The sequence below is a fragment of the Haliotis rubra genome, unplaced genomic scaffold, assembly GCF_003918875.1.
Source record: "Haliotis rubra isolate DU_JTF1 unplaced genomic scaffold, ASM391887v1 Scf13, whole genome shotgun sequence".
Lineage (NCBI taxonomy): Eukaryota > Metazoa > Mollusca > Gastropoda > Lepetellida > Haliotidae > Haliotis > Haliotis rubra.
In genome coordinates, this window is record NW_025765225.1 from 1,094,379 (window position 1) to 1,105,000 (window position 10,622).

Consider the following 10,622-nt stretch of genomic DNA (forward strand, 5'->3'; position numbering starts at 1 on the left):
TTTTCAATATGAGTCTCTTTATTGACTTGTCCATACCAAGCAGTATCCATGGTAACTGCCACAGGAGATACATTGAGGTAGTGTGCTGAGGTCATAGACTCCAGACTACAATACTGATGTCATTAAAAGGGAATTGCATCATAAACTTGTTTTTATTACATTTGGGTGAACTTCAATTTCTATCAGAAAAAGATTCTTTAGACTAACAGAACTGTCTGTTGTAAAATACCATAGATATTCTAAAATATGAACAGAAAATGTTATATATTATATTTTTTTAGGTCCATATTATATGCATACAAAAAGTCTTTGTGAAAACCAGAGTTCATGAAGAAAAAGATTTGGCAGCCAAATGTAATATTTTTGAATATTTGTGGTATGTACAAGGTGAGATACAATAGTGGGTCTACATTATGTATATCAACACATGTCCTCAGTGTAAAAGCCTTATCAGTTACAGGGACAATGCCTCCAAGTGCCATGAAATGTACACGTTATTACCTGTCACATGTACAGTATGTTGTGTATATATATATTTTACAGAAGGTGATTAACCTACTTATATTGCTGTGTATTTGTATACTCAGTATATGCACAGAGTCTTGAGCCACTGATATTTGCAGATGTACAAACTTGGCTTCTATTTAAATAAATCAAGATAATCTGTACTAAGATGCTTTTGTGGTTATTCTGTTTGAGTGAGTGAGTTCAGTTTTACGCCTCAGCAATATTCCAGCTATATGGCGGCAGTCTGTAAATAGTCAAGTCTGGACCATACAACCCAGCGATCAACAGCATGACAAGATCTACCCAATTGGGATAGGATGGCATGTAAGTCAGTACGCCTGACAACCCTATCCTGTTAGTCACCTCTTACCACAAGCATGGGTTACTGAAGATCAATTCTAACCATCATCATCCTGGGTGGGCTGTTTGGCTTTACATTGATCACAGGGTGCCATCACTGCCATCACAAGGTGCGATATGTGAGTGGTTTCACGCATTGATCACAATGTGCAATTTATGGGTTTCACCTGCTAATCACAGAGTGCTGGGTGTGGGTTTCACACATTGACCACAAACTGCTTTTTTGAGGGTTTCACACACAAATCACATATCACAGGGTGACATGTGAGGCACAAGGTTTCCTTTGTGGGCGACATGTGAGGCACATGGTTTCCTGTGTGGGCATCACATGAATCTCATGTTCAGTATTATTTGTCCCATTGATCAAATGATTTTCTGTGTGGGTGTTATCACATGGAACTGATGGTGATGCTGCTGCTGCTGCTGCTGCTGATGATGATGATGAAAATCACAACTACCTTGGCTACATTGTCATCACGGAATGAGAGAGTGAGTGTTTGTCTGTAACAGTTTGAAACTGGCAAACTGACGACTGAGAGCATGAGCATAATTTGCACTTAAGGAGTAAGACAAAGCAATATGCCAAGTCACCCACCACCCCACCCCTTCTGTTTTGTGCATTCAGCAATATTCCAGGACAAAACAATCCAGATATATTGTGAGTAACCTCCCATGGTGTCAGTGTAGGAAGACACGCATTGGACAAGGTTAACAAACCTCACCTGCTTATGTATCACCTACGACCTGGTAGGTTGCGGGAGACAGTATCGTGACCATGGGCGGATCCAGGAATTTTGAAAAGGGGTGGGGGTGTTCAGGGGGTTCGATCCCTCTGCTCGCAAAGAAAATCTTCAATGTGGTCTTAAGTCATTTTCAAAAGGGGGGGCTTCGAAACACACACACACACACACACACACCCCCACACACCCTCTGGATCCGCCAATGGTGACGCCAAGATTATTAACTCCCATTCGTTAATACAGGCTTACGACAGTTGTGGGGCTTTGTGAAACGTCGAGGAGAGTTCTATGGATATACAACTACTTTAATATAATATGAGCGACGTTTCGGTGTAGCCACTAACACCGTTATCAAGCTACACCGAAACGTCGCTCATATTATATTAAAGAAGTTGTATATCCATAGAACTCTCCTCGTTGTTCATCACACCAACTTCTAAATGCCACTCAAACAAGTTTGTGAAACGTGGTCCTGGAATCCCAACATGGCCAGGCTCAACAGTAAGAAGGGGATACTTTGCGCCTATTCTGAGCCGGAATGTCCCCTGTATTAGCAGTAGTACTGAAACCACTTTGTGGAACATATATCACACCGACAACCCTTGAGTATTCAGTGTAACAGGAGATTAAACATCATATGGTCAATTTATAATGTTGAAGATACAATATTTTACATTTACCTGCACTGTACAAAAGTGTCAGTTAACAAAATGGAAGGGCATCACCACCGCAGCTATCAACTAATCGATTACTCAGGAAAGATCGTGAAATGAATCCTTGGCTTCATATCATAAAGCTGTCCCGGGGCACAAACCATAATTCCATAGTTCCAGACACAAGCCCTTTGCTCACCGTAGGGAAAACTTTATCACTGTGTGGAGCTTGGGGAATGAACTGTACACACAAACGTTGGTATTAAATAACATTCTTTGGAGTCCGAGAAATATGTCCTCATGGGAAATCTAATCTTGTTTGCTCTCTCTTGATCAAACAGCAGTTTAAATCACCTGACTAGGTCACTAGGCCTAAAGTTGTGTCTTATTAGTTGGGAAACATCTAGATTTATATGGTAGTTAATGAGGGACCATCCAGACAGCTTTATAATGAGGGACCATCCAGACAGAAGTTCTGCGAGATCGTGCTGAGCCACCAACAACCAACAAGCCTCGTGGGCGTCAAGTAGTTTAAGACCAGCACTGATCAGCTGCTGATATATTTCTGCTAGTAACCTGCAACATTGAATAGTCGGTATTAATATGTCCACTGGTAACACGTTGCTTTGAATTGTGATCAGCATATATCCACGGGTAACACGTTCCATTGGATATTGGTCAGTATATGTCCACCAGTGAGAAGCAGCATTGAATGACTCCCATTATATGCTCTTCAAAAAATAAGAAACTTGACATAGGACAAATTTGAATTTTTTGAAAATATTTGACACAAACCAATCCATGCTGAACCCCAGCATGTGGGGGAATGGTTGCCGACGACAAAACGTTTGAAAAAGAAACTTTTGACAAAAACGTAACGTTACACTCACGTCTGCAGTGAATCGTTAAAACGCACCCTACATGAAATGCATGAGCATCATGAAATTGTGTAGCACCCTGAACTGAAGCCTATGACTGTAGGTTTTGAAAAGCCACGTCAATGGTACTCCACATGCATTGCTTTAAGCCACTATAGACGACAAGAAAATGAAAAGACTGACAGAAGCTCAATAAAACACATCGCCATCAGCCGTTTACAAGGACGGCCATCACAACATGATGTGGCAAGGCACTTCACCGTGTCCAGACAGACCATCTCAGACCTATGGACCCGGTACAAAAATACTGGGAGTGTTAATGACAAACCCAGGTCAGGTCGACCTAGAGTTACCACCGCTGCCCAGGATCGCTACATCCGGTTGAGACATTTTCCTTCAAACACCACGGCCGCATCATCCACAACAATCCAAATCTCTTGACTGCTCCGAATCTCCGACCAGACAGTGTGCAATTGGCTATGGAAAGCCAGACGTTTTGCCAGATGACCATGAAACGTCACGTCGTTCCCTACAACAACGTGATCTTTGGAGCATGACAATGCTCGACCTCACGTTGCACGTGTTTGACAGGTCTTCCTCCAGCAAAACAATGTTCAGTTTGTCCCCCACTGAATATCTATGTGATAATCTTGATCAACGTTTGCCCCAGCGTAATCCGCCACTTCAGACACTACAAGAACTGCACACAGCACTTCAGCAAGAGTATCAAAACATTCCTCAAGACAGCATTCGGCATCTCCTTTCTTCTATGGGTCACCGCTGCAAAGCTGTTAACGATGCTCATGGTAGTCACACCAGATACTGACATTTTACTCTGACCAAGTAGCTTTAATAACCCTCTGGATAATCATGTTTGGGAAATTTGTAAAGTGGTGATTTTACTGTAACTGAGCAACGATGTCATGTTTGAATCAGTTATATGCACTCAGTAAGTAAAATCCAAAACAGCAAGTCAAGTTGTTGTTTTTGTTTGAAGAGTATATATCGTTACAGGTTATATTGTGTAGTGCCCAGTATATGTGCATGTCTCCTATTAACAAACAGTACTGTACTCAATAGTGACTAGTCTATATACACTGGTAACAAGCAGCATCGAATAGCGGCTTGTACGTGTGATCCAGTATCAAGGAACATTGACTATAGGCTACAATGGGACTCGGCACCAACAGAGACAGAAACGACAACACTGATTTATCGTCACTGAACTGGCTGAGTTATCGCGTATCTCTTGAGGGCAGTCCGTCAATCGATGGTCTACCAGTTAGTGCTAAACCAATACAAAACAACTGTTCAATGTGCATCGTGATTATATGAACAAACATGACACATTTTTAAGGACACCCAACTGTAATCGTTCGTTTTGAGGTTAAAGGTTCGTTTTCGTTATACGCCGCTCTTGGCAATATTGAAGCTTGTTAATTACTGTTCTTCTGCCAGGTAAAGCAATGTCAACATTATCAACGATCCACTCAGTCGAGATATGATCACAAAAAAGGAGGAATTATACGAATTATATTACTCCTGCCTCTCAGGCCTTGGACTACGTTTTTTTCCATATATGTTAGCATCCCTAAGGATGATTTGTGTGCTTCTTTTTGTTCGGCTCTTAAGTGGAGCACCACAGATTTTCTAAACGTTGACCTCAAACGATCTGAAACGATTCATCATTCCCAAGAGAATCAAAATTCACAACTTGATACCCGTACTGGCGTAGGAATGTCGCCGGTACTTCCACGGCTACCCTATCACAATCTGTTGACCTGTGGCCAGCCACGGTGTTGCCTCAGTCAGTTATCTCCTGTAATCGCCGTCCCAGACAAGATCACGGTGTCGAGGTCTGCCGGACCGGGCATTGATAATAATCAAAATGTTTCCACGGCTACGGACGCTACCGCCGTTACTATGGAACCGTCGGGCACCACGGCTGTGGACTACCCGTCTGGCTTCCGCTACAGTCATGACAGTTATCTCATGAAATCGCCGTCCCAGACAATACCACGGCGTCGAGGTCTGCCGGACCGGGCATTGATAATAACCATAATGTTTCCACGGCTACGGACGCTACCACGGAACCGTCCCCCGTCCGGGCTTCCGTACGTTGACCTTAATCCGCCACATTATCCTCGATCCACACGGATTTTATCTGCTCACAGATGCACAAGTTTCACTCCATGAAGGCATTCTCACCGTTCCGTCCATGGACACGGAGGCCGTGGATTTCGTTTCCGCTCACGGTTAAGGTTGCCTTACTCCATGAATTAAACCCATGTCTGGTATCTCCGGTTTCTACGGCTTTGAACTCAGACTTACCGGCTGAACTGGGGTCCTCCGGATTGCTAGCACTTCAGACACCCCCCAACTTATCCCTGCCGCATTCCACAGTAGTCCGCTCAGCCTTGAATTCGTTTAATGAAACATTTTCCAAAGTTTCCAATGTCCAGTCATTACCCACGACTATTCTTCAGCAGTCGTACGTCATCCATGATCGCATGTTTCCTTTGACTATTCCTGATCTGGATACAGATTTTACTTCTCGGGCTCCTCGTTTGACGTTTTACAAATACCTGTGGCTCAAAGAGATTTGAAGGACATAGATCAGGCAGCGCGTTCGTCGATTGATATATTGCCGTACATAAATTGGTTTGCGGCGGGCGTTGGGCAACTGCTTCCTCCAGTTTTTGAGGATTACTCGGGGATTAAACCAGACACAATGGTGGCCATGTCGGCTCATGTCGGAGCTTATTACTTCGTCTGCTACTTCAGCTATTCACCACTTACCTTGAAATCTACCTACGGTCACGGCTTCCAAACACCCGGTACAGGTGTTTAAGTACTCTGTACCACATACAAGAGTCTAAATGGCACCGGCTTAGCTCAGTGAACTGCTTATCCCCTTAAACCAGACAACTGCGATCTGAAGCAATTCTTTTTGAATACTCCTTCTTATAGACTGCCATGGCCTCTTATGGGAAGCGTTCTTTCAGTGTTTGTGCGCCATCACTGTGGAATGAACTGCCCCTCGCTATAAACTGTCTCTATCTTGGTTGCGTTCAAATTACATATTAAAACACACTTCTTTTCACTGCACTCACGTTGTGGTTGGATTTCGCGATAATTTTCAGTATTATCATTATTATTATTATTATTATTACTGAATTAATTAGCAACACAACTCCTAATTCGAGATCGCGGTTCAAATTAATCTCCTGACCACCGTGGTGGGGGCAGTTCAGGTAGCACCTGAACGACCCAGTAGTCGGACCAGGTCTCGGTGACCGGGTCAGGACAGGTAAAAGGAACCAGATAACGGACGGCACGTGCGATTTTTACCAGAATGCACAGTCAGCTGCGCGCTCCACGGGAGGCACGGACGATATACCGTTTGGTTTATTCAACTTGCCTTTATTTACCCACCAGGGAAAATGGGTACCCGGTGGGATAGGCCATGCGACTCTTCAACTTTCTAGCGCTTCTTGGCACCATGGATTATCCGGGGTATTACAAGGTTACATGTCAACACTTTGAGCATGTGCTTTGTACCACAGGGGCGTGTCACGCTTAGAAACAGCGTTAGAAAGACGTGGCTTGAATTAATAAACGAATTTAAAAGGTGAGTTTTCGCTGTCTTGGGTGATCCATGATTTTGGCTTGGAATTGCGGAGGTTGCTGTTTTCGGTGAGTCGTGGCTTATAACGTTTGAAATGATGATCCGATTGTGACCATTTATAGCTCATTTTGTAGGGAAATCATCTCGCTTTCGATCCGTAGGCCTCGACGGGGCCTTAAAAATAGTTTACGTGGTGAAATCTAACTTTGATTGAGGAGGGGGTGGTTCCGTCGTTACATCCCTTTCCTTTTTTATAGTACATGTACTGGGGTAGGGTCTATATACCTATAATGTCTTTCTAACGCTGTTTCTAAGCGTGACACGCCCCTGTGGACCCTACCCTAGTACTATAGGATATAGGGTAGGGTCTATGTACCTATATGTCTTTCTAAAGCTGTTTCTAAGCGTGACACGCCCCTGTGCTTTGTACATGGAAAAGGCGTGTTATAAGGCTCATTTATTATTACTAACAAGCGCTTATTATCCCTCTACATTCTAACGGATCTTGGAAGGTGTATTCTGTCATCAGTTTCTTTTTTCATCACACCCATCTCCCTACCACACGCTAATACGCATCTGCCATTTGGTCGACCTACTTTCTGCTATCCTTGGCGAGCATGTGTGAGCTACTATCAATCGAATGATTGATAAATAGTATTTACTGGGGACTGACTGACGCTGATTGGCCGAGAGCTAATGTATTCAAAATGGACAGCGTAAACATCGCGCTGTTAGATGTCGAGTGTGACAGACGACAATAAGTTGAATCACGAGTTTTAATCAATGTCACATTAAACTTGATTCTTTTCTATGACGGTAGGTTTTCTTTAGTAATATGACGCGCCATTGGGGATGCGCTGTAAGAATTTTAGGCACCATGTGGGAAATTATTCCGTGACTTTGCAAGTCTGCGTTCACTGCACAACGCGACTGGACAATTCCATCCCAATATTGCCCATACTAAGACTCGGCTAGGGATATCAATTGACAAGCCCATGTCATCCTTGATAGGATGGGTTTTCCCCCCGCCAGTACTTCAAAAGTTGATAGGGATTTCTCACATCTGGTTTCGAAATTATCCCAAACTTTGACATTCACTATATTCACGTGTCTCATAGGGAGATACGATTAGACCATGCGTACTAGTTCGTTATCTTTTCATACGCCAATTGCCTTGACTTGGGAATCGGGTAGCTTCCTCAACCAGCTTTTGAGGATTAAATGGGAACTACTCAAGATACCATGGTGGCCATGTCAGCCCTCGAGGGGCGCTTGCACACTCCTATTTGGACATCGTTTTTTCATGCCAATCACACTCAAGTGAATGTGTCAGACCATTTGACAGCTATAGAACAATCTCACCCCTTCTCTAGAGATAATAATCTTCCAGAACAATCCAATGAGGAATTGTTTCTACAAACCTTTGATACTATTCATTTGTTGTCATGCACTCGATCCTCCATTTTTCACATTGCTGGGAATTACGATTCACGGCTCTCTCTACAATTGTTATCTTCGAGTTCTCAAGAAACTGAAACACAGTACTATAGTGGGCTACAGATCAGCTATCGCTTCTGTTTGAGATATACAAGAACTAGCAGTGGTTTTAACAGCTTGCTCAACAAGCCGATTAGATCGTTTCAGATAAGGACTTTTTCGTATCCTATACAATCTTCCCTCAGTGGGATTTATATCTACAACTGCAGTATCTATGGAAGTCTCCTTACACCTATGCTGCAAATTTCATTGAAATTATTATCCTTAAGAGGGATTTTCTACTTGCAATTGCTACGGCTTCCAGAATATCGGACTTACTTGCCATTGACACTCACCTTTACGGCAGGATACAGACAGATGCCATGAGTTTCTTACTAAGAACCAGGCTTCTGCTAGGGTTTCTGGGCCACAGAGTATACCAGATACCAGCATTACCTACCTCTGCCCCTTGATCAGACAGAACTGGACCCCTATGCCCTATTTGAGCTCTGAGATGGTATACCCAGCGTCCTATCAACATCAGACGTAGTCGCCGCCGTCTGTTTATCTCATGCCAAAGAAATGTTGATTCGGAGAGCTCGGAGGAATATTATTTCATCTTGGCTTGGGAAGACAATCACTTTGATTTACCAGGGCTGTGCAATCTTCATGACTGGTCTTTCAAAGTAACAGGACTTTGGGTCCTGTAAGTTTCAGTCGTCTGTCCCCAAAGGACACAGGACCCCAAGAATTAAACTTCAACACACATTTCGGATTTAATATTCTTATACTTGGCATTAAAATTATTAACTAATATAACTTTATAAACAGCGCACAGGTGAAACATGTCACATATCACAACTTCAGCCAAGTCATTGTGACATATACCGTCAGTCACTGGGGCTGGCAGATTGTAGACTTCCATCAGGCCGTGGGCAAATTGCCGGATTGTCCAAAGATCCGACACTATTCGTAGACACTGCTGTGGCCAGAACTTAGTAAACATTAGGTTTTACCCGCATGAGCTCAGGGTTTTGACGTCGTCACTTGCGGCTTGGGGGCCCGTTTCAGTAGATCAGATAGTTGCTGGATGCCAGTGGAAAATAACTCATCCCTCCACCAGCTTGTATTGGCGTCATGTCAATCCATCCATAGGGGCTTGCGGACATTGGTACCTCTTGTGGCAGGGCAGCACCTCTCCTCCACCGACCTGTTTCCCCTTGAGGAAAAACAAAAGGGGGGGAAGTTGTAACAGGGGATCACTATCTTGGACTGAGGTGAGTGAAGAAACAGAGGATAACAGTAATCGGAAGGGTGTGGCTCTATAAAGAACTTTATCTACTAATATTTATCACCACTTAAGCGGAATTGTTACCTCAGCTGCAGTTATTTCTCCAGTTAACATAATCCATTAGAAAAGACATATAATCATTTACCGGAAGTGACATCAACCGGAAGTGACGTCACCAATCGGGTGTGACGTCAACAGGATGTGACGTCATCAACCGGAAGTTACGTCATCATCCGGAAGTGCCGTCGCCAAATGATGTCAGAAAACCAAAAATTACCTCTTTATACGCTTACCGAGATAGAACCCTGAATCACATCATCCCTCACGGGAGTCTTTCCTATCTCACCATGAAATCCCTAATTGGTGGTTGAATTATAGCACTGAGCATAATACATTCAATCTAGTAAATAATTACCTAAGGTTCGTAATTTGTCAATTACATTATTCCACGCAACACTCAATTATATGGGATTTAGTCGTTAACACTAGGAATAAACATTCTCTGATGGTGTAGCTTCGAAGTACCCACCAACCGTATGTTGGATTCTGGCTAACACAACCCACAGGGAATATTTACGCCTATAATTACGAACAATTAAGTATATTGTCTGTAATTATAAGTAAACTTACCTCTGGGTTGTACACGGTACACCCACCCAGAAAAGCAATTTTTCACCTCCCCACTATATGTTTTCACAGAATCTACACCAGGGGAACATATGAAGGTTTATCAAAGAACACTAGCAGAAGAGCTAGTCAAGGGAGGTAATCACGCAGGATTGTTTTCTATGTAGGTAAGGATTACTTCCCTTGGTTTTCTTAAACAATTTATCTAAGGGAGTCTGTAACACATCACCAAGTGACGAAGGAAAAGGCTCACATAACCCAGAGGTAAGTTTACTAATAATTACAGACAATATACTTGATTGTTCGTAATTAAGCCTTTTTACAGGACCCTTCGGTAGTTTACCTTATATTTGTAGACATACACATTTAAGCAGTAAATGTATTTCTGGGTCTGAAGATGGTGTAGCGAAGACCCATGATAAAGCTTAGTGAGATTATCTTTGTTATATACTGCACATTCAT

The 10,622-nt window shown here is 43.0% G+C and overlaps 1 long non-coding RNA gene across 2 annotated transcripts in view; it reads left to right on the forward strand.

Annotated features, from left to right (window-relative positions):
• The first annotated feature begins 9,183 nt into the window (after positions 1–9,183).
• The window catches only part of LOC124267239, a 3,013-nt gene continuing 1,574 nt past the window's right edge, over positions 9,184–10,622 (forward strand). The window contains exons 1-2 of one of the 2 annotated variants that reach the window (XR_006895983.1): positions 9,184–9,519; positions 10,233–10,424. This is a non-coding gene — a long non-coding RNA (uncharacterized LOC124267239). The remainder of the gene's footprint in view (positions 9,520–10,232; positions 10,425–10,622) is intronic. The other variant, XR_006895982.1, reaches the window with a different exon arrangement.